The 25,182-nt window shown below is 36.1% G+C and overlaps 1 long non-coding RNA gene across 1 annotated transcript in view; it reads left to right on the top strand.

The window, feature by feature from the left end:
* The window catches only part of LOC110200911 (uncharacterized), a 55,740-nt gene extending 54,691 nt beyond the window's left edge, over positions 1-1,049 (top strand). Inside the window, exon 3 of the long non-coding RNA XR_002322336.2 lies at positions 965-1,049. This is a non-coding gene — a long non-coding RNA (uncharacterized LOC110200911). The remainder of the gene's footprint in view (positions 1-964) is intronic.
* Positions 1,050-25,182: the final 24,133 nt, after the last annotated feature.

Raw genomic sequence — 25,182 nt, 5'->3', positions numbered from 1 at the left:
ATTCACCTACTTTAAATTCCTTGTACATGGCATTCTACCTCCTGTCTCTTTACCATTTCACTCACTGGAGTGCCCTTTGTCTAGTATGCTTTCCTTCCTGACATCTACTTCATAGTTTCTCTGTCTTTCTAAAAGATGCAGCTCTAAATTCTATCTCTTATAGGAGAATTTCTCATTCCCTTCCCTACCTCAACTGCTTCTGCTGGTGCCTTCTCCTCTAAGATTATCTTACAACTATTATTTACACATCATGTATGAGCCTAGTTATTTTCATGTTGTTTTCCCCATTATAATGAAGTATCCTTGAGGGTAGGACTATTTTTGTCTCTCTTTATATCCCCAGTGCTTAGCAGAGTGTCTGGAACATAGTACATTTTTAATAAATGTTTATTGACTGAATAATTAATGCTTTCAAATAGTCACAGGCCAAGAAAAGGCAACTGATAAAATACCAATAATTACTAACTCCCATGAACTCATATTCAAAAGGGAGAGACAATATGTGTGAAGCAGTTTGGGTTGAGTTTTGAAAGACACCAAAGATCCTAAGATATGAAGAGTTAGCATTCCAGCAGAAAAAGTCAGTGAAAAGGCATGAAGATGAGACATTGAATGTCCTGTGTGAGGAAAATAAAAAAGGGCCAGTATGGTTTGACTGGAGAATGCATAAGAGCATTAATGTGTAATGATATGAGTAAGATAGGAAGGGAACAGGCTGTGAAGAGTTTTTAATTCTAGACAGAGCAGTTTGCATTTGATCCTAGAGGTAATAAGGGACCATGGGGTTTATTGAGTGTTAGCTAAATAAAATCCAAGCTCTAGAATATCAGTCCAAGATGTAACCAAGTAAACAACCAATGAGATAATATTTATAAATTATTAAAGCACTCAGCATAGTACCTGGCACTTAGTAGGGGCCATATAATTGCTTATTCCTTTCCTCTCCCCTTCCTTTCCCTTCTAGGGAGTAATGGCAACACATGCTGGGCACCTAGCTCCCTGGAGACTTGGAACAAAGACAGAAAACCCTGTCAATGGAGTTCTGTGGTACAAGGTAGGAAACTTGTGAAGGCTGGTGTTTCTTTCCTCTTTTTTAGTTCCTCCTAATGAATAACAATGTTTCTAAGAGCATTAGATCTTAGACAAGAACTTAAGGATAGACTAGCCTGAAAACCAATTTTCATTCCAGCTCAATGACCTCCATTAGAATGTGAGATACATAAGGACAGGAAGTGTTTACTTTTTTTCTTTGTATTTTAAACACTGGGTCATAGTGCCTGAAACATAGGGGCCTGTTTTTTGTAGCTCCCTGTCCATTGATTTATCTGAGACTGTGCTACCCCAGGATCAAACCACACATTCCTCCATCCTAATAGCACATACAAATCAGAAAGGTCCCTTAGTGTAACCCTATTCTTCAGATGAGACAACTGTAGTGATTATAGATAGTTACTCCTGATTTGGGCCAGGACACACACAGCTCATAGTTCCAGCCCACCAGTCACTGCATTGGGAGGGGAGGTGTTCCTTGGTGGCCTTGAGGCTGCAAATCCAAGATCTTTGCCAATGTGTTAAACGCTCAATTTTCTAGAGAACCTTCCTCAGCCCATTCAGGGTGAAAGTGGTTACTGTAAATACACAAATTAAAAATAAAACATGTATGAAGAAAGACTACCTGAATCTAGAGAAAACTGATAAATAGAAGTATGTATAGAATAATTTTACATACACACACCTATTTGTGTCTAATGGTAGCCATTTCTGGGGGGGAGGAAAGAAAAAAAGAAATTTACATGAAAACTTTTGTATGTATGGAATAAATAACAAGTTGTAAGTTGTACATGGTAGATTTGCAATTTCAAGTGCAATTATCTTTTTTTAAAATTGTACTGTGTAATGGCAATGCTTGTTTTGTTCCATGTATTGAAAATAAATATGGCCCTTATGGTTGGTCACCTTGTTCCACTGCCCAGGCAAGTGGGATCACTGCCCATATCTAAACAATGCTTAATGGGACGAGCTACACTCCAGTGTGCCTTTTATTGTATCCAGATATCTGAATTCTTCATGAACTCTCTGAACCAGTATCATGGCCTACAGTTGTGGTCAGAACCACAATGAATGCTGTGGTTGTTGGTAAAACCTAATGGAAAAGAGGTGGATTGGGGAGCTCATAAGGTAATAAAGATGCTAGGGACTATCTGTCATATTTCCCTGCTTAGGGCAAGAGTTAATCCTAGAGTATAGAGTGATCCTGTTCCTATAGGTGGTGCTTAAGTAGCCTCAGCAAGAAGGTTTGAGGAGTATGTGGGCTTTTGAAATTTTTATTTAATTTTTAATTTAGGGAATAAAACATTTTAATTTAGGGAATAAAACAAACTTCCATAACAAAGTATAGTCAGATAGACTGTGACACTATCCTAACATCCTGCCTCATTCACTTACTACCTGTAAGACCTTGGGCAAATCACTTAACTTCTCTAACCCTCAGTTTTCTCATCTCTAAAATGAGGAGTTGAACTTGATAGCTTCTAAGGTCCCTTCCAGCCCTAAGTCTATGATTCTATTTTGGGAAGCTAATATCAGCTGATGCAATGCAATCAACTGTCCAAGGTTGTTCAGTGATAGGGCAGAGGTACCAGTAATACTATATGTCATTTAGAAATCAGAACAGTCACTTCTAAAGCAATGATTAGGCACTCTCATCCGGACTGCCAGAATCATGGGTTCCTTTCATTTCTCACAGTGACACAGTAAGTATCATTGTTAGATGATAGACCAATGTTTCTAGAAAACAAACACACAGACCTCCATAACCATATATTTTTTCTTTTTCCTATTTGAGAAAGAGGAGATGAAATAAAATTTAAAATCCATTTCCCTACATTGGTTGTGATAGATCTACAAATGTGATCCCTGCTGTGAAACCTGATTTCACCAAATCCCAGTGTGTAGAGGGCAGGATTAAAGGAAGGAGATAATATGTAGCAAGAACTCCTTGTTGACTGTGTCTATGTGTTCAGTAGCAGAAGCAGCATATTTCTGACTGTAATTTTTGGCCAAACCTATCAGAAGTTTCTTGACATCAGCCGCTCTTATCATTGATCTGGGAAAACTAAGCACTGACCACCCTCCTCTGGTGACAGAAGATGGTAGGTACAGTTGAATGTCATTGTCAGAATGTGCTGGAATGTTCTGCCACTGGTGGTGCCAAGCTTTTATTCTAAATTAATTCAGTTGCCTATCTTTCTTGGCTCTCTCAAGCTCTGCTTTCCAGTGGTGTTATTTGGCTACTTTTAGAGAAAAAATTGCTTTCTATTTTTTAAGGTTTTTTTTTTTGTTGGCTAGGCAATCGGCTTAAGTGACTTGCCTAGGGTCATATAGTTGGTAAGTCTCAGTGTCAAGTGTCTGAGACTGGATTTGAATTCAGGTCCTCCTGACTCCAGGGGCGGTACTCTATCCACTGTGCCACTTAGCTGCCCCTATGTTTTTTTTAAAGGTCATTTTAAAATGTAATTCTAAATTCACATATTATTCTATGATTTTTCCATGGCATCTTTAAGTGAGAGGGAGCACAGTTCTCTCTATGTAAGATTAGTAATCAATAGTGAGGTGTCAGTTTCACACCTCCAACTCTTCCTCTATTCATCTCAAACCAAGAGAGTCAGGGTGAACATTTTATAGAAGGGAGGGGCAAAAGACCTGTGTAACCTTTGGAAATTCATTTAACCTTTCTTGGTCTCAATTTCCTCTTCCTAAAATGTAAAAGTTGGACTGAATGGCTTCTAAAGTCCCTTCCAGCTCTAAAACTATGACCCTATATTTGTAAGCTAATATCAGCTCCCTGTTAGGGAGGATCAGTAGAAGGCCATGACTGCATAGCCTCAAACAAACAACCTTGTCTAAATGTATTAACTAAAATTAACTAAAAGCCTTGAAGTAATTTGCTTTCTTTAGGTTTTAAGGATTAGGCATACTCCTAGATTCTGAATGATCTGCTGAGTAGTATTAAGCTTGAGAATTCATAACTAGGTAAGGAATAAGAGAAAAGTCTGGAACCTTCAAGAGATATCAGAAATGGACGAGACTAGTGTTAACAGGATTTTAAATATAATCTGGTCTCTAACCTGTGAATACCCAGAGCCGCACAAAGCAGGCCTAGAGACAGGAGTGCCAGGAGACAAGTAACAAGCTTAATTAATCAATTTCAGAGTGAAGAATGCTCTCTGTGCTGGAGTAAAGGCACTGGTTATATCTTTGTATGTAAATCACAAGTAGTACGATGGGAGGGAGGTGGATTACAAACAATCATTTCCAGGGCCTGAGTGGTTTCCCACAACAAACCCACAAGTCTACAGTACAGGTGTTATGGAGTTCTGTGAAAACAGTATTGTTTCAAGTCTTTGGGGATCATTACTTGGTAGGGTGCCAGATTAGAGTTCTATGATGGGGACAGGTTCTACAATCTTTGATTTACTTTACTTAATGTATGCAGGCATAGGAATGTAGTGATTGTGAAAGACTGTCAAAGGTTTGATCATGTCAAGCTGAATTGCAAATCTCTGACACCTAAGCCAGAGTCTCTTGAGAGATCTGAATTATTAGTATATGAATTACATATATCATATCAATGAATATGAAAATCATAATTCACTTCATATTCTCTCCTTTTGGTCAAAGACCAGAAAGCCCTTGAAGACTGATAAGGAACATTCATCTGAAACATGATTTTGATTTTATGTATGAATAAGTGAGTTACAAGTTGAATAAAGAAGAAAAAACATCAGGCTAGGAAGAAATTTGGTATAAAAGGACAAAGAAGGACATAGTTACCATATAACAGGGGGAAAAACTCCCTTAGTTTTGTTTTGATTCCAATCATGAGTCATATCTGACAGTCAATTATGTAGTTATAGAGTGTTAAAAGCAAGGCTCAGGATTAACCAGGTGAAAATTTTGCTTTTCTAGAAAGGAAATAACACAATGGGGAAATAGAGTCAGGAAGATCTTACCCTGGCCATATCCTAGGCTGTTGTCACAACCTTTCCCAGAACAGATATCCACCTTAGCTGTCCTGAGACTGCTGCGCATGCCATTTTCTATTACTGGCTTTGTGACAATTCAGACAATCATCCTGGTAACCAAAATTCAAAACAAGTTACAGTCCCTGGAATTTTTACCTTCAATAGCAAAATTTCATTAATCACAATTTAGGGAGATAAGTACGATGTAAAAGTGAAAGGGAAAAATGCTACTTCCATGAACATTGAGATTGAAAGGACAGTAGCAAGAAGAAAAAAAAGGTTTAGTTTATAGGAGCAATTGCAAACCTCAGCCTACATACCATTTCTTGGGTTGGTGGTCTACATCTGCTGTCATTTGCTTCTCAGCCTGGGGGTTTGGGGAACAGCTGTCCATCTCTGATGTCAGCTGCTTCAGACTTCTTTTAATTTTTAAAGTGACATTACCAGTAGGTTCCACAATCCAGGTGGGCAGTACTGCCCTTTTGAGATGTGACAGGTGGATCCAGGACTCCACTCCCTGGAGTTTGGCTGCAGTGGGGGTGGGAAGCAGGATTTCCAAGGGACCTTTCCACTATGGCTCCAAGGAGTGTTTTCAGAGATGGTGTTTCCAGTAGACCCAGTCATGGGGCTGGATCAGGGGCTGAGTCTCAGTCAAATTTCTAAAGAATGGGATTGTGAGATGAGTTGGTAAGTCTCTGATATTTTCTTTCTTCTTTTATAATTATTTCTTTTTAGTTTTCCACATTCACTTCCATAAGATTTTGAATTTTAAATTTTGTCCTCCTCCCTCTCCTCCCTTCTCCTCAAAACAGTGTGAAATCTGACATAGGCTTCACTTATACATTCATATTAAGCACGTTTTCACATTGGCCATGATGTATAGAAGAATTAGAAGAAATGGAAGGAATCATGAGAAAGAAGACATAATAAAGAAAGTAAAACAACAAAAGAACAAGAGAGCAAATAGTATGCTTCCATCTGCATTCAGACTCCATAATTCTTTCTCTGGATGTGGATAACATTTTCCATCATGAGTCTTTTGGAGTTGTCTTAGATCCTTACATTGCTGAGAAGAGCTAAGTCTATCAGTCATTGCACAACGTGGTTTTAACTGCGTACAATGTTCTTCTGGTTCTGCTCATTTCACTCAGCATCAGTTCATATAAGTCTTTCCAGGTTTTTCTGAAGTCCTCATGCTCATCATTTCTTATAGCACAATAGTGTTCCATTATATTCATATACCACAACTTGATCAGCCATTCCCCAATTGATAGGTATCCCCCTCAATTTCCAATTCTTTACCCACCACAAAAAGAGCTGCTATAAATAATTTTGTACATGTGGGTCCTTTCCTCATTTTAATGATCTCTTTGGGATACAGACCTAGAAGTGGTATTGCTGGGTCAAACTAAGGCTAAATGAAGGGCTTTGGGCCAAGGGATACCTAGTTCCTCAGAGAATTTAGCAAGGGAGGTTTTAAGTATCCCATTAACTCTTTCAACCATTCCTAATGACTTGGTGTGATAGGCACAGTGAGTAATTAGCCAGAATGAAAGCAGCTTAGTTAATGAAGGTCCTGTGACATGGGAGCCTCTATCACTGTATTTCCATAAGAACCCCTCATAGCGGAATGATTTTTTTCTAAAGGATTTTTGCTATTCCAGAGGGATGGCCCCTTTAATTAAAAAAAATCAAACTGGCAAGGAGAGACCCTCAGGGTTGTTTCTGGCCAAATGAGAAACAATTATATTCACTTTGAGCTTTTAGGGCCCAAAAGCGGTGATTGAGCAGTGACCTAGTTGGCCTATCAATGAGAGCTAGAGTGAATTGGATTTCAGACCTGGTCTTGAAAAAAGAAACCTAGCCAGTAAACCTTACAATATTAAAGTAGATTTCAGCCATCAAAATTGACCTTCCTTTGGGTGGAGTAACCTCAGGTAAGGACATGACATCCCATGTAGAGAGAAGAGAGGAGAGGAGAGGAAAGGAGAAGCTGAGTTGCCCAACTGGAACTGACCAGTTGGGTCTCCATTGGGCAGCTTGGACTACTCATGGGTTGTGGTTTGTCCTTTGCTCTTGAAGAGGATCATGGCATCAGGAAGATGATGCTATGATTTGCAAGTGAATTGGATGTCCCCCTCCCAGTTTGATTTTTTTTTTTTATTAAAGCCGCCATCCCTTGGCTCATTTCTTAAACAGCCCTAATCACTGAATGGGCATTGCCCCAGTCAAAGTGAGAACTGGAAAGACCTCAGCTTAAAAAGACCAGGGTCTCCTACTGCATCCTGATCTATATGTGACCACTGGACCCAGATGGTTCTGGAGGAGAAAGTGAGGTTGGTGACTGCACTGCCCGCCCTCACTGTAATCCAATTCACTTGCATGTTATGGCATCATCTTCCTGATGTCATGGTCCTCTTCAAGAACAAAGGACAAACCACAACCTTTTTAGTAGTTTGAGCTGCTCAGAGATGAATAAATGAAATGAGAGAGAATAGTTGGGGAAACCTAAAGTTGTTGAGTGTTGGAGGGCTGACTTCAAAGAATCAAAGGACTTCTGAGCTTTTGAGGGAAAGAGTCAAAGCTCAGGTACAGATTCCTTTAGAAGGTGATAAAGGGGCAGGCAATCCCTCAAAAGTCAGGGATCCAGAGATGACAACAGCCTGCCAGATGAAGGAAAGCGTGGAACTGATGCTTGGTGTGGGGTACAGGGAACTGAATGATAGCTTAAAGATAGGATGAGTCTAGACAAAGGCAGGAGGCAGAGAGATGATGTCCCAGGAACTTTGCATTCCTAGTTTACAAAGTGGAGTTTGTTCCTAGATATGTTATGGCTTCTTGCTGTGAAGCCATTAAAGACGTATGCAGCATCCCAAACAGAAATATCTTGGGAAGGGGAACAAAGGGGGAGGTCATTAACATGAAGAGAAGGGCCAGCTCTTCCTTCAGTATTGTAATATCTGAGGAGAAAGTGGGGTTGATGTTGAGGTGATGTATAGTATGAAGTGTATGATAACTATTTGGTTAGATTCATTGCTGAGAGGGATGGGGGAGGGTGGCATAACTGTCTTGGGGAAAGATGTGGAACAAACAATGAGAGGAATGAGGTAGAGAATCAATCAGTAAGAGGAATGGTGTGCTGTAGTGAGGCCTAAGTTGAGATAATATAACAGAGATGTGTAATGGACTCAGTCTGCATGGTTTGTGACTTCATCTATGTTCAGCAGCACTTTTTAGGAGCGGAGAAAGCAGAAATGTTAGGGGTTTCAAAAGAATAAGCAAGACAAAAATAAAAACAGAAGAAAAAGGGTAAGGGACTCAGGGGTAGAAGACAGTAGTACAAAGCTAAATGGATTACCTCTCAGGGTGAGATTTTAGTAGGGCAGTAAGAGGTCAGAACAAGAGAGATATGCCTGGGAAAGCAGGCAGGATTGGAGGGCCTGGATGTTGCAGTGAAGATGAAAAATGGGTTTTTGGTGAGTGATACATGGAGAGATGGAAAGATAGTAGGTTATGGTCATATAAAGGAAGGCCATATTTGAGGGGAAACACTCATAGATGATGGTGAGATCAAGGGAATAGTCATTCCTATATGTGACAGTGGAGTGAAGGTGCAGATCATGAGAGCTAAAGAGGTTGATGAACTTGGAATTAAGGGAATTTGAGTGGAGATAAGGCTATCATCACTTGGTTGCCTTCCTCATTTTACTAAGCTGAAAATTAAGATCTAAGAATATTAAATGACTTATCCAAAGTTATACAGCTAAAGAGTAGAAAAACTGAGACCAAAACTCACACCTGCCACCTTTCTATTACAACAAAGTGAAAACAACGTTGGTGGTGCTCCTACTTTGGTACTGAGGAACTGAAATACTCCAAAGAATAAAATATATATGGCTTCAAGTATCAGATGGTTTTCCTATTGAGAAAACATTTTAAAAAAGAAATTCATTAAGCTACTGTTTAATTCTGAACTCTTACAGTTCAGAAAACAAAGCTAAGGAATGCCATTTTAAAAATACTTGATTTTTTTCTATTTCACTGATTTTTAAGTGGTGTCATGCCATGATATTTTTCCTCTGGCAGTCCAAGCAACCACAAGCTATTATCATCACAAATCAGAAAACTGCAAATAGCTGCCATACTATTGAATAGGGGCAACAGCAGTCATTAAGCTGCAGAATTAGTCACCTTCAAATGTAGTATGTATCAGAGCCATGCTACTCAGTTAATTTTTTTTTTCATGTTAGTTACACATCTGTGTGGATGTATAAAGAAAGTACATTTAATTATGCAAAAATATCTGTGATGTGGTCTATGATACATAAGATAATATGAAGCCAATTCACAAAAAAGTTTCTTAAATGTTTATGTAAGTTTCTTCATAATAAATCTTTGAGAAAAATAGTATATTCTCCTAATTTTACAGAAAATTAGGGTTTAGAGATGACTAGTTTATATATAACATATATACTATGTTACTATATAATAGTATAATAATCTCTATTATTAGAGATAATGCTGTGCTAGCATCATAAAATCATAAATTTAAAAGAGAAGGGGATCTTATAAGCCATATAATCCAATCCACTCATTTTACAATTGAGGTAGTGGAGATCCAGAGTGGTTAAGGGATTTTCCCAAGGTGACACAGAAATGTAGCAGAGATTTAAACCCAGGTATTCTGGCTGCAAATCAAGTGCTCTTCCCATTGCATTTCATTGCAACTCCTGATTCCAAACTCCAGAATATCTTCCACCCACCATTCTTCCTCTTGCACAGGTGAAGGTTTCTAAAAACCTTCAGCAATATCATTGTATATACCTTTGACTGTGGCCACTGAGTCAGGGCAACCCTCCCATTTAGTATGGAAGGAAGACAACTAGATGGTAGCACAAGCAAACAGAAGGAATCAGTTGCTGCAATTAGGGAGAAATAGGAAACAACCATTAATGAGGAGAAAGACAAAAAAGTGAGTCTGAAGGATTAATTGAGGAAGAATTCAGGAAACAGTTTACATACCTAGTAAGAGGATTGATATAATAATGATAGTTGTCAATTATCCAGATGCTTTTGAAGACTCTGTCTTTATCAAAAGAAGAGCATCTAAAATTGTTATTGACTTATAATAATGATAATTTTATTCTTTGAAAAGTGGAGAAACCAGTGAAGGAGACTACTATTCTGGATCCAATTCTCACCAATAAAAGTAGACTGGTTAGTAAAGCAAATTTTAAGGACTTTAAAGAAAGTGTAGTTAGGATTTCCCTAAGATTCTACAGGTTAAATAATGCTGAGATGTGTGGAAAATTCTCCAGAAGGAGATTCACAATAGGGAAAAAGAAATAATTCCAATGAGGAGGAAAATGTATGTACTTATATCCTAATTTATATTATATTTAACTGAGTAGATATCATATTCTAATTCCTATGCTAAAGTCTCATTGTGGTGAGGATCCTGAATTTTAAAAGGTCATGCCAGCAAAACATGAATGCTGGAAGACCAAATAAAGCTAGAAAAGTGTGATGTTTGAATCTAGAGATAGAATATATGTTTTTTCTTTGAGAATCAGCTTTGCTAAGTATGGAGAACCATTGCAGTAGAAGGTTGGCCATAATGCCTCATCAACCTGTGGAACCCTGCTCTGGCACATTCCCAGACCACCTATATGGAGGCACCCGTGTAGAAGATGGCCAGCATCTGCTTTTGGGAGACCACATGCATTCTCCTACCACATGGGTGCAAGTAGCCCCTCTCCATTGACTACATGGCTAAAAAAGACTGAGCCTTTAAAACTACCAGATTGAAGCAGTCTTGTTCTCTCTTTTCTGATGGCATCTAGGGATGAAGGTCTTCTTTACCTGCAGAGTGGGTTTCATGAACCAAGCTGGGTAGCAGGAAGTACCTTTCCTCTTTATGCCCTGTGGTCCCAAGAAAAGGGACTAAACTGAGGTCAGAGTTGAACTTGGGATCTCCTGATGCCAAAGCCAGAGCTCTGTCCACTGCACCACCTAGCTGTCCCAAGTGGAGGGATTCTTAACCTTTCTTGTGGCAGCCTGGTGAAGCCTATGAATCTCCAGAATAATGGTTTTAAATGTATAATATAAAATACATTGGATCACTAGGGAAATGAATTATTTTGAAATAGCATTGCTAAAGATTTTTTAAACCAAGAATTCTTGCTTTAGAACACCTTGATACCTTTTCCCCCTATATTTTCAGGGACCTTTATGAATTTAAAACCAGTTTGGAATAGAAAGCATCTAAATGGGAGAGAGAACAGAGGAAATCAATAAAACATGAAAAGGCAGACTGAAACAGAATCTTTAAGCAGAATCTTTAATCCACACAAACAGCTGGGTGTTCCTGACAATGGCTGGAGATCAACTAGAGTCAAAATGCTCAACAGTTTAATGAACCAATTCCATTAGTAAGAAAATTCAGTTATAATAAAGGCCAAACTAACAGAGAAGTTTTCAGCAACCACGACTGTTCTTGTCTCCTGTGGGAAACTGAAGTGGATCTAGACACCAAGAGTCCACAGGTACTACCAACATGTCAATGTCATAACTGAGCAAACTGTAATAAAAAGTGTAATGTAATCTAAAATTCACTCCACTAGAACCAGTTTTCAATATCTGAAAAAGAATTCATTGTTTTAATCCAACTAGTTGTATAAAATTGGACAAATAATATTATTATATAATTTTTGTCATGTACTTTCCACATTTAAAACTGATAGCTTATTATTAGTATGACCCTAATTATGTTGTCATTTAAATGACTCTATATCCACTTCAGAATGAATCATTCATATGGCTGGTAAATGCTTTTTGTCATTGTTTTCTTTACTTCACTGTTCTTGTTCAGAAAAAAGAGACTAATTTCTCTTGGTAATAGCAATTATAGAAAATATGATTTCATGAAGCAATAGAAATCTTCAGAAAAATATTCTATTGGGAAGAGAAAGACTTTTTCTGCCATCTTGTGTGTGTGCATATGTGTGTGTGTGTGTGTGTGTGTGTGTGTGTGTGTGTGTGCATGCGTGCGTGCTCAAAGTCAGTCTTTCTTGGACAGTTTAATTATGGATATAACTTTGTCCAACTTTTATTAAAGTTAGTACAGTACAAAAATACTGAACAGTTGCTGGTGTCATTTTGATCCTGGCCCCATTACATGGAAAGAACATGTGTCTTTGTAGCTGGTCAGAACTATTAGGCAGAAGATATCTGTAAATTCAAAGCCAATATGCAGTTGAATCCAAAAATTCTAAAAGGGATGTATTTGCCATATTGAGCCACACTTCAAGTAATGTAAATTAGAAGCATTCTTACCATGAACAAGATTATCCACTTTCATATAGGGCATTAAGATGACTGTATCTATCAATCAACATGGCAAAATGGGAAATGCCCAGGACTGGAAGTCAGAGAAGCTAGGTCCAAGTCCAAATTCTACCTTTAACTAGTTGGGTCATTTGAGGCAAATTATTGATCTTTTCTAGACCTCACTTTCCCAAACTGTGAATGTCTTAATTAAAGTACTTTAATTACAATGCAAAACTAATAATTCACAAGGTAGGCATCATCAGTGTTATGAAATAAAGATGTATTTTGGAGTATACTTGAATTTTACTCTGTAAGCACTTGAGGAATAGGAAGAAATCACCATAAGCAGATGTAAGAAAATGCATAGGTTGTAAAACACAGGAACAGTATGTGAATGGATACTTTTTCATATTACTTTGTATAAATGCATATATTTTAGTGGCTAAAAATGTTTGCCATAATGTAAAAAAATTAATGTGGTAAATTTTCACATTACAGTGAAAACTCAAAGAGTGGATCTTTAGGTTTATCAAATATTAGGTTATTATGGTTATTTACTTCTATATATTATATGCCTAATCTATTCTGTTGATCAGCCACTCTATTTCTTATCCCAGATTGTTTTGATAACTACCACTTTGTAGCATAATTGGAGATCTGGCACTGTTAGGCCAACTTTCTTTGCTTTCTTTTTTATTGGTTCCTTTTATTCCTCCATATAAATTTTGTAATCATTTTTTCTAGCTCCACAAAATAATTCTTCAGCAGTTTAATTGGTATGTCACTGAATGAGTAAATTAATTTAGGTAGTATTATTATTTTTATTATATTGACTTAGCCTAACCACAAGCAATTGATATTTCTCCAATTGTTTAGATCTGTATTTATGTGAACAGGGTTTTATAATTGTGTTCATATAGTTTTTGTGTGTGACCTGGCAAGTAGACTTCCAAGTATTTTGTACCATCTGCAGTTATTTTAAATGGAATTTCTCTTTCAATCCTTTCCTGCTGGGTTTTGTTGGCAATATATAGAAATGCTGATGACTTATTTGGCTTTTTTATATATCCTGAAACTTTGCTAAAGTTGTTAATTACTTTGACTGGTTTTTTAGTTGATTCTTTAGGGTTCTCTAAGTATACCATCATGTCATCTGTAAAAAGATGATAGTTTTGTTTCATTGTTGCCTATCCTTATTTTTTCAATTTCTTTTTCTTATCTCATTGGTCTAGTTAGCATTTCTAGTATGATACTAAATAGTATTGGTGACAATGGACATCGTTGATTCAACTCTGATCTTACTGGAAAAGTTTCTGATTTATCCCATTATAGATGATGCTTATTCTTGGTTTTAGACAGACAGCACTTATAATTTTAAGAAAAGAGCCACTTTTTCCTACGCTTTCTAGTGTCTTTAATAAGAATGGGTGTTTCCAAAAAGCTTTTGTCAAAAAAGTCTTTCCTGAATCTCTTGATATAATCATGTGATTTTTTGCTATTTTTGTTATGGATATGGTCAAATATGCTTATAGTATCCCTAACATTGCACAAATCCTACATTCCTGGGTACAGATCCTACCTGGTCATAGTGTATGATCTTTGTGATATAATTCTGTAGTCTCCTTGCTAGTATTCATTTACATTTTTCATCAATATTCATTAGGGAAATTGGTTTATAGTTTCTTTGTTTATTTTTCACCCCCTAATTTAGGTCTTTTCATCAGGAATGTTTGAAAGTCCTCAATTTCATTAAATGTTCACACACACCTCTCTGCCACCTTAAGATTATATTTATTTTTCCTGGGTAGATTATTCTTGTATTATTCTAGTAATCCTAGCTCCTTTACCTTCTGAAATTTCATATTTCAAGCCTCTGTTCCTTCAATATGCTAGCTGCTAAATCTTGTGTTCATGTTATTTCAATTATTTCTTTCTGGTTGCTTGCCATGTTTCCTCTAAATCTCTTGAGAGCTCCAGAATTTGGCTATGATATTCCTGGAATTTTGATTTTTGAACCTCTTACAGAAGGTGATCAGTAGATTTTTTCTATTTTGATTTTGCCTTATGTTTCTTTTATATTGGGTCAGTTTTCCTTTGTAATTTCTTGTGATATGATGTCCAAGGTAGGCCAACAATTCTTAACCCTATGATCTATTTTTTAGGCTTATCATTTTCCTGAAGAGATGTTTCACATTTCCTTCTATTTTTCAGTCTTTTGACTTTTCTTTATTGATTCTTAATGTTTCACAGAGTCATTGGCTTCTACCTGACCAATTCTAATTATTAAAGATTTTTTTAGTGAGGTTTTGTACCTTTTCTACCAAACTGTTATTTCTCTTTTCATAGTTCTCTTGCATTACTCTCATTTCTTTCTCCATTTTAACTCTAGAATTCTTATTTGATTTTTATAATTTTTTTTGTGCTTTTAAAATCTCTTTGTTTAGCTTTTCTAAGAATTCTTAGTGGGCTTGTATCTAATTTGCATTTTTCTTTATGGCTCAATTTGTAGAGATTTTCAAGTCATTATTTTCTTCTGAGTTTATCATCTTCCTCGCCATCATTAAAGGTTTTTTTTTTTGTGATTAGGTTCTTTTGTTGTTGCTGTTTGCTCGTTTTGTCAGCCCTTTTCTTGACTTTAGACTTTGTGTTAGAGTTGGGCTTTGCTTGCCTCTGGGGGGGATGGCTAGCCTGAGCTTCTGTGGCATAGGTTTTCAGTACTTCCAAGGTGGTATGATCCAGAGAGAGTTCTGGTTACTATCCTCTTGCTCTGTGCACTGATCCTTGCCCAGGTAGGGCCTCTGCTCCCTCATGGCTACAAATCATAATCACTCCTCTCTACTCTGAAGTTATGACTTGTAACTGATTAATGTGTGGAGGAGGTACCAAATAGTAGCCAGTCCTGTGACCACAATGCTAATACAGGCATCCTTTGTAATATTTTTCTGATGAAGTATTTAGTTCCCTTATTGCCCGTAGGTGTGAGACACCCTGATGCCACCCCTGCTGCTGCTACTGCTGCCACCTCTAGGCCTCACAGCCAGTGCTTCTAAGGCCTCTCTCTTTATAACATTGTCTCACATCAAGATGCTGTTAGTGAAGGAGTCAAATCAAGAGAAAGTAGTTGAAAAGAATGGTAGAGGATGATTAGACTTTTTGTGTAGGTATTCCCCAGTTCCAGCTACACAGCCAATTGAAAAAGGCTTCTATCCATGTCTTTGGCATACCAGTTATGGAATGTCTATACATGCTACACAGTCTTTCCAAAGCCCTTCTATTCCCATCATTACCACTATCCTGGAAATGGGCTTCCTAGCCTTTTCACACTGGGAGATGCTGTCAGAGGCACTGTACTATGTGCCAGTCCCTGTTGTATTCTACCATCATCTGAAAAATTGCTCCCCTCAGAAAACTGGCTGGGATGCATTTTGAACAAATTGTCCATTTCCTTAATGAAGAATAATCCTCTGGGGTCCCTGGCAGCATAAGCATTGTTCTTTTACTTACTGCCTCTGGTGCTATATAAGAAAGAATTGTCAAACCACTGAATGTGGTATAATCATATACGGTCCCACAAGCACCAGGAAAAATCATAATTGTCCATAAATACCAAATTATGCATATTTAGCAAAATATAAATTCTCAATGTTTACTGAGGATTACAGCTTAGTTAATAAATCAACAAATGCCAGTCTTAGCGCTTGAAAATGTCTACTCACCCAAAAGACAATAAAGAAATGAAAAATACAAAAAAATTGGCTTCCTGTCTCAGAAGGAAATCTTATTCTTAGAGAGTTTCCTAGACCATGTGGAGCTCCCCCAAAGAAATTTAGGATAGGCAGTTATCATTTCATTCTCAGGAAAGAAACTAACCATACTGGGTGAAAATTCTTCCATGACTCCTTCACCATATAAGGTCATCCAATAGCATGTGGACAAAATTATCTAAGGTCCTTTTCTACACAGAGCACACCAAAATTTATCTCTGAGAATCCATGTGCAATAGATAATATTCTTAAAGATCCAGGCAACTTTCCTTTGGATTCTTTCTTCAGAAGGCATTATAAATTTCCTCCAATGTATCCCTGCCACTGTAAGGGAAGTCCTATTGGAATTCCAAATGCATGCAATCACAGGACAAGTAGAAGCAGTCAGAGAAAAGAGCAAATAATAATAAATACAGTCCAAAGATATTTAAGGCTCCCCCCAAAACTAATTAACCAATAAGGATTGATTACTTGGGGTTTCTAGGTGGCCAGGTAAACTTAATCTGTGGGCTTGTGAGGCAGAAGTATCTGACAACAAAGCAAGCAGTCTGTGTCTATTTAAATGCAAAAAGGAAATATAAATAGTTCTCAGTTAGGCATGAGGACTTTGGTGATAAAAGTTCCAAACTTTTTATATTAGTCTCAATATCTATATTTGTATAGAATCAATGATGTAGGAGGTACCAATGTTTAAATATTTAATGAGTCAGCAAATGTAAAAGTCTGTAGATGACACATCAAATGGTATTATTTTCTAAAGGAAACAAACACTATAAAAATTGCTGTCCAGTTATAGCCTAGAACAGAGAGAAAATTTGGAGGACAAATTTCTCTGAGATCTTACAAACTAAGGCATTTGAAAATAAGTGTTCAAGGTAGAGAATTTCTGCTGGCATCCCCACAAATATGAAGGGCCAAATTTTATCCAGGACCTTACGTGTAGCAATTATGTTTTGGTCTACTCTTCCAAAACCAGACCAATTAATCTGCTCCTTAGGCTTTTAGGGGTTATCCTCAGGGATTGGAACATCTCTTCTCTAACGCTATTGTCTCATGTTCTATGGGTTGTGTTCCCCCTACTGTTACTCAGCAGTTAGTAGTGCCTCATTTCAATTTAACTACTCAAAAAAAAAAGATACTTGCTTAGTAAATATAACAAACATTTCACCCCTTCACTTCAGGGACATATTTTCTTCTACTCTACCTCAGTCACTTGGAACAGTAGACTAATGCTTAGTCCTTGTTTCTCAGAACATTGGTCCCACCAAGTTTGCATCCAGTGTAGTTTTGCCATGGGATAAGTCCTTGTCTGAGCTACTTGCTGTGTTGGGTCCCAAAGGTCATCCCTTGCTCAACGGAGCAGCAATGCTTGACTGGCTAAAAAACTCAGATGCTAGGCTGCCTGGAGGCTCATTCTTCTGACCTTTTGAAACTTACATGGTTGGAATCATCAATTCCTTCAACTAAAATGGAAAAGTACAAATGTGGGGCAAAGGTTCAATACCCATTTCACTACTTCATATGTTGGCTTCAGAAGGAAGAAGATCCTAGGCCTCTCAGTTTAAAGTGTTATCTCTCAGAAGACCCTGTCAGTGAAGGGATCAGCCTGAGTGAATATGCAAAGAAAGGAGTGTTCTTTCCTTACTCAAATGTCTTCTTAAAAAACTTATGCTCTCAACTTTGCTTTATTTTTGTCCTTTGAATGTTCAGAAGATAAACCCTAAACTAAAGAATATACAGATTTTATAATCTTCACAGGGTCAATCCCCAGGAAAATATGCTGCATTTTATCAAGATGTTATCTCAACAAACAAGAAATCAAGAAATCATATGAAGATGATAGAATGGGAAGTAACCTAGGGCAACATTCAACCCCCACCCTCCAAGACAAAAAAAATGATCCAAATCAAGAGAAAACAGACATGCAAGCAAGAGAAAAAATCTACAGAAGATAGCATAAGGTAATTATCCCAGAAAATATTGACTGACAGATCAGTAGTCTATAGTTCCTGATGTTTTCCTCCTTGATATGTTCTATGTACAAGAGCCATGATGACACATAAAGGTCTCCTGACCCTCAGGGTGACCGTAATTTAGAGTTTAATTTAGAGTTAATCTCTAGCAATATTTTAAGGAGTATCTTATTTGGAAGGGAGAATTAAGGTTTACATATCAGATCTACCATTAGGCTTGAGATCAAGAAAATATCATAAGTATGAAGGAGTAAGAAGCCTGGAGAGGACATAAAGGAGGGAAAGAACCAGAAGTATGGTCCTGTTTATAAATATTAACTACTTCACAGGTGGAAACAGGTAGCCAGTAGAAGGAATGAGAGTAAGGCATAGAATAGACCTAATTGCAATAGTTTTTTGCTGTATCTCTTTAAGCAGCGTTCTTGGGGACTCTCCTTTTTCTTGATCAGCAGTTTGGGTCGTCAAGGGTGTGAAGAAAAGCAGTCACAGAGAGAAGGGTGGAGAGTAAAAAAAAAGTAGAATTGGTAAAGGTGGAGGACTGGACCAAGAATAATAACCTCCCAGAGTATCCTTGCATTCTTTTCTCAGTTGGTCACCATTATTTCTTGAGAACCACAGGTCTGTCCATCCCAATGGTTTGAGAGAAAAGAGGGCAGGCAGCAAAAACTATGAAAAGAACAGAAAGAAAAAACCACTGGGCCTATTGAATAGGGAAAGTGGTAGTCTGAAACACTTTTTACAACCAGAACATGAGAGAAAAATTATCAGATAAAGATAGACAAAAGTTGATTGAGGAGAAAAAAAATGAACAAACATTCTAAGAAAAAACTTTCTCAGTGGACAAATACTTCTAATATAATAAAGAGAGAAGTGGAAAATATTTAAACAACTCTTTCATGGTCGTCTGAAATGACAATAGAGTGACCATAAGATAATTCATAATCATTCATAAGAACTATCAAAGAGGTAAAGAAAGGTATCAAAGGAATAAAAAAAACCCAGAACTCTTCAAAAATTTTATTTATTTTAAATTTTCAACATTTACTTTTATAAGATTGAGTTCTAAATTTTTCTCCCTCCCTCCCCTACTCCTCCCTAAGATGGCATGTAATTTGATATAGGCTATACGTATACAATCATAATTAACATATATCCACATTAGTCATGTTGTAAAGAAGAATAAGAACTAAAGGGAAAAACCACAAGAAAGAAAAGACAAAAAAGAAAAAATAATTTTATCAAAGTTGGTCATCATGCAATGTTGCTGTTACTGCATACAATTTTCTCCTGATTCTGCTCACTTCACTCCACATCAGTTCATATAAGTCTTTCCAGGTTTTTCTGAAATCTGACTGATCATCATTTCTTATGGAACAATAATTTTCCGTTACATTCGAATACCACAACTTGTTCAACCATACCCCAGTTGAAGGACATCGCCTCAATTTCAATTCTTTGCTGCCACAAAAAGAGCTCCTATAAATATTTTTGTACGTGTGGGTCCTTATCTCATTTTTATGATCTCTGTGGGATATAAATCTAAAAGTGGTATTTCTGGATCAAATGGTATGCACAGTTTTATAGCCCTTTGGGCATAGTTCCAAATTGTTCTCCAGAATGGTCATGTCAATTCACAACTGGACCAACAATGTGTTAGTGTTACAATTTTCCTCATTTTTCCAACATTTATTATTTTCTTGTTTTGTCATATTAGCCAATATGATAGGTGTAATGTGGTACTTCATGTGTTTTAATTTGCATTTCTGTAATCAATAGTGATTTAGCGCATTTTTATATGACTATAGATAGCTTTAATTTCTTCATCTGAAAACTGCCTGCTCCTATCCTTTGACCATTTATCAATTGGGGAATGACTTGTATACTTATAAATTTGACTCAGTTCTCTATATATTTTAGAAATGAGGCCTTTATCAAAGACACTGGTTGTAAAAATTGTTTCCCAGCTTTTTGCTTCCCTTCTACCTCCCTTCTAATCTTGGTTGCACTGTTTTTATTTGTGCAAAACTTTTTTAATTTGCTGTAATCAAAATGATCCATTTTGCATTTCATAATATTCTCTATCTCTTATTTGGTCATAAATTCTTCCATTCTCCATAGATCTGACAGGTAAATTTGTTCTCCCAATTTGCTTATAGTATCACCCTTTATTCTAAATCAGGTACTTTTTTGACTTTATCTTGATATATATGGTGTAAAGTGTTGTCTATGCCTAGTTTCTGCTGTACTATTTTCTAGTTTTCCTAACACTTTTTGTCAAATGCTGAGTTTTTATCCCAGAAGCTGGAGTCTTTGGGTTTATCAAACAGTAGATTACTGTAGTCATTGACTGCTGTGTCTTGTGTACCTAACCTATTCCACCACTCTCTTTTTTAGTCAGTACCAAGTAGTTTTGGTGATTGTTGCTTTATAATACAGTTTTAAGTCTGGCAGGCCACCTTCCTTTTCATTTCTTTTCATTAATTCCCTTGATATTCTGGACCTTTTGTTGTTCTTCCAGATAAAACTTGTTATTATTTGTCTAGCTCTATAAAATACTTTCTTGGTAGTTTGATTGGTATGGCACTGAAAAAGCAAATTAATTTAGGCAGAATTGTCATTTTTATTATATTAGCTCAGCCTACTCATGAGTGACTGATATTTTACCAATTATTTAGATCTGACTTTATTTGTGTTAAAAGTGTTTTGCAATTGTGTTTATATAATTCCTGGATTTGTCTTGGCAGGTAGACTTTCAAATATTTTATGCTGTCTATAGTTACTTTAAATTTAATTTCTTTTTCTATTTCATGCTATTGGGATTTGTTAGTAATACACAGAAATACTGATGATTTATATGGGTTTATTTTATATCTGGGCAACTTTGCTAAAGTTGTTAATTATTTCAAGTAGTTTTTAGTTGATTCTCTGATTCTGTAAGTATACCATCATATCATCCATAAAGAGTGATAGCTTTGTTTCTTCTTCATCTATTCTAAAAATTAGAACTCTTAAGGAATAAATTGGGAAGTCTAACATGAGTGGATAACTTAGAACAAAATAAAGAGATGTTTTTCAAAATGGTAGATTTTCTGAAAAGAGAGAAGAACAGAATTAGAACCCCAAAATGCAAAGGCAGAAAGAAAATTAATTGGACAAAATAAAAAGATAAGAGTATTGAAATGATACATAAGAGCTCTACAAACAAGAATACAGAACTTGAAATTAAAATGTGAAGAGATAATCTAAGGGTTGTAGATATTCCAGAAAAACACCACAAAAAAGAAAACCTTAATCTCATAATCACAGAGCACCAAAGGAAAAAAACCTTGACTTTAACTCATGAAGAATCATTGTAGTTAAACTTAAGAATCATAGAATCAAACACATTTTGCAGACATCAAGAAAAAAATATTTTTAAAGGAGAATTAATCAGAACCACATAAAATTCCTTCTTGTTTAGAAGATATCAGGGGAAAATGTGGAATGTAGTATTTTGAAAAGCATAGAAAACTGGCTGGTACTAAAATGTCCTGCAAAGTTGAACCTAAGTTACAAAGAAAATAATTGGATATTCTGTAAAAGGTATACATTAGAGCTTTTCTTTCAAAAGAACCCTAAAATGAAAAAGGTAATTAACATGAAATTGACTAATTACATTAAGCTAGAGACTCTGAGATAGCAATGAAATACCAAGAAATGAAATGTTTATGCTCATAACCCTAGAGCAAAAACAGGCCAAGAATACATGGCCTTCTTTTGTTTGTTTGCTGTTTGATTTCATTTACAAAAGAAAAAAACCCTCACATTTTCCAAGATATTGAGAAAAGAGGGAGTATCAATTCACTAATTAATCAATGAGTCAACTGATATAATTTTTAAAAATCAGGAGAGTAAAGGGAAGAAATTAATTAATATTTTAAGAAAAATTCTTACTCAATATTAAATGAATTTTAGATGTATGATAACATATAGGAAATCTCTTGGGTAGAGAGAAGTTACAGTGGGACAGGGGATATAAGAATAATACTGGTCAAGATGTGAGATGAGAGGTGGATGAGGGGCTTTCAATTTCTTCCCATCTTTAGAATAGTGGAAGGATGGGGACATATTACAGATGGAAGAGGGAGAGTTGGGTCTCCAGAAGGTTGAACATAGTCAAAGTATTAAAGGAAGAATGGCCAGTCATCAAAAGTGGCAAATAATGAAAGAAAAGGCAAAGAAGAGGTTGAGCCCTGAAGATTTTGGTAATAGGCACTTCCTATAACACCTCATTCTTAATACTAAAAATGAATATTCAAAGGAATAGGTTCTAGAACATCCTAAAAGGAGAAACTAGGGAAATAAAAACAATATTTCTTAATAAGTGTATTCCAAATTAAAGAAATAGAAGTGATGAAATGGGTGGGGGCCAGAAGAATTAGGGTTATTTTAAGGAAATGATTTTATAAAACTTAAGGTAGCATGAGTTTTTATGAGTTATTAGCTAATGGTACATTTAATATTTTTGAATCTGTATTCATTAGGGAGATTAGTGTACAATTTTCTTTTCCAGGGTTACATTTGCCGTTTTTTTAACAATCATAAAAGGTATTGGGTAACATTCTATCATTCACTGTATTTATGAATTACACAGAATATTCTTTAAATTGCCATCAATTTAACTGCTACAGGAAATTATTATTTTCTGTATCTATGTCTTTTCTTCATATCCCACTTCCATTACCAATAACTTGTTTAGTAGGTCAGGATTAAGTTGTTCCAATCATGTCACATGCTTTTTATCATTTTTTCCTTCTTCTAAGTTTCTAGCAACCATGATCTTTTCACTTGCAAGTTGGATAGGTGATTGAGGAGTGATTTAAAATCGTTAATGAGTTGTTTCCTCTGTGAAGATAGAATTAATTTTATTTTTGTGAGTTATTCAGTATTCATATCCAGTGTTATTAATTGCTCAAAGGAAAAAAAATCATGAAATATAGGTGAGTGTAAGCTTCTGTGTAGTCTGAAAAATCTTTGGCTTCTATCATTCCTTATTAGTGATCCGTGATTTCCAGTGTATCTCTTGACATCCTATTCTAGTCCTATATTTTCAGTGACATCATGAAATTTCCAAATAATGCTGATTAAAATTGTTTTTAATTTTTAAAACTATTCCAATAGCAAGCATTTTTATTAACCTGTTCCTCACACTACCAGTGGGACATTGAGCAAATTAAAATGAAATAAAAAGTACTTCAATATATATATTTACATGATCCAGTAAAAATAAATTCTTACATTAGTCACATCAGAAAATGTATATCTCTTCTTCGTTTTAAGTTCATTACTTTTCTGTAGGAGGTGAGTGATGTTTGTCATCTTCATTATTTTAGACTTATGGTTTATCATTGCATTGATCAGAATTCTATTTTGTATTTGTATTTGTTTTTGTGTTTGTTTTTCCTTTGTTAATATTATTTTCATTGATAAATTATTCTCCTACTTCTGCCCAATTTGGTCTTCATAAGTTCATAAAGACTTTCCCAGTTTCCTTTGAAATTGTCTATGTCACCATTTCTTGGGAAATAATAATAATCAATTATACCCACAAATCACAATTTGTTTAACGCCAATAGAAGAAAACCCCCTTAGTTTTCAATTACTGGCTATCAAAAAATGAGCTGCTATGAATATTTTTGTACATGTAAATCCTTTCATTTCTTTGGGGGTATAGCCCTAATAGTAGTATAGTTGGTTCAAAGTATATGTAAGGTTTGGCAACTTTCTAGGCATTGTTCCAAATTTCCTTTTAGTATAGTTGGACCAACTCCACCAATTCCTTTATTTTCCTCTTCCAGAAGAACTTGTAACCATACTTTCATTTTGTTTCTGTTCCTTCTTTCTTTTGGTTTCATTTGTAGCATGGATGCCATAATGAAACAATTCAGGTTTTCCAGTTGTTACTTATGGTTATAGGACATATTTAGAGTACAAACACTTGAGTTAAATTTTACAAATAGTCTAAAAAAAGTATTCTTAGCTTTTTCTCCCCAACTTTTTTTTTTTTATTACTCGGCCACCTGCAGAAACGGAAAGGGGCTGCATAGAACCAAGACCTTTTTGTATCACTCTTTTTTTCATGGGTTGTCATGGCTAAACAATTCACCAGCAAGTGGCCAGCTTCCTGGCAATAAGCTTCTCCCTAATTAAATTGGTTGTTTTTCCAAAGGCAGAGTTGATCTGTTGCCTTAACTATAATTGAAATCTTTTTACCATGGTAGAACATGCTACCACTTGTGCTCTGTTGGCAATCTTATATGACTCCAGTGAACTGTAAGCTATAATGAGACATTTTGTATGCTTATCATACATACAACTGTCTATTAATCATAACACTAATTTTTAAACCCGTTCCCTAATTGATTATTTTTGTTTCACTTAGAAATGCTTATTATATGCCTTATTTTGGGATCTTAACTAGTAACTGTCTTAAAGTATACTTTTATTTTTAATAAGAACCTATAATTTTACTAATCAAGAGTAACCAAACCCCCTTTAGTTGTCTTCTGCTTGTAGGATATTTTAAATGGAGTGAAGTTTTTTTTAAATAGGTCATTCATATGTATACATATGCCTATATGTAGATAAAAAGACAATTTTCAGGGGCAGCTAGGTGGTGCAGTGGATAGAGCTCAGGTCTCAGAGTCTGGAGGACCTGAGTTCAAATCTGACCTCAGACACTTGATACTTACTAGCTATGTGACCCTGGGCAAGTCACTTAACCCCTGATTGCCTCACCAAAAAGCTCAAAAAAAGACAATTTTCCAATTTATCAGGGGGCAGAAAGGCCTTTACCCAGTAGGTAAATGTCTTTTCCTTTCACATACCTTATAGAGAAGAGTAGTAAGTGCTATTTTCATTCAGAACATGATGAACTAGCTATTTTATTTTTTTCTTTTTTGGCTAGGTAATAGAATTAAGTGACTTGTCCAGGGTCACACATCTAGTAAGTGTCAAGTGTCTGAGGTCAGAATTGAACATTTGAACTCTGGTCCTCCTGACTCCAACCACTGCACCACCTAGCTGCTCCTGAACTAGCTATTTAAAAAAAAA

This window comes from Phascolarctos cinereus, unplaced genomic scaffold (assembly GCF_003287225.1).
Source record: "Phascolarctos cinereus isolate Bilbo 61053 unplaced genomic scaffold, phaCin_HiC Scaffold_5;HRSCAF=322, whole genome shotgun sequence".
In the NCBI taxonomy this organism is placed as follows: domain Eukaryota; kingdom Metazoa; phylum Chordata; class Mammalia; order Diprotodontia; family Phascolarctidae; genus Phascolarctos; species Phascolarctos cinereus.
The sequence above is the reverse complement of the archived record's forward strand: the minus strand, read 5'-3'. Positions and strand labels throughout refer to the sequence as shown.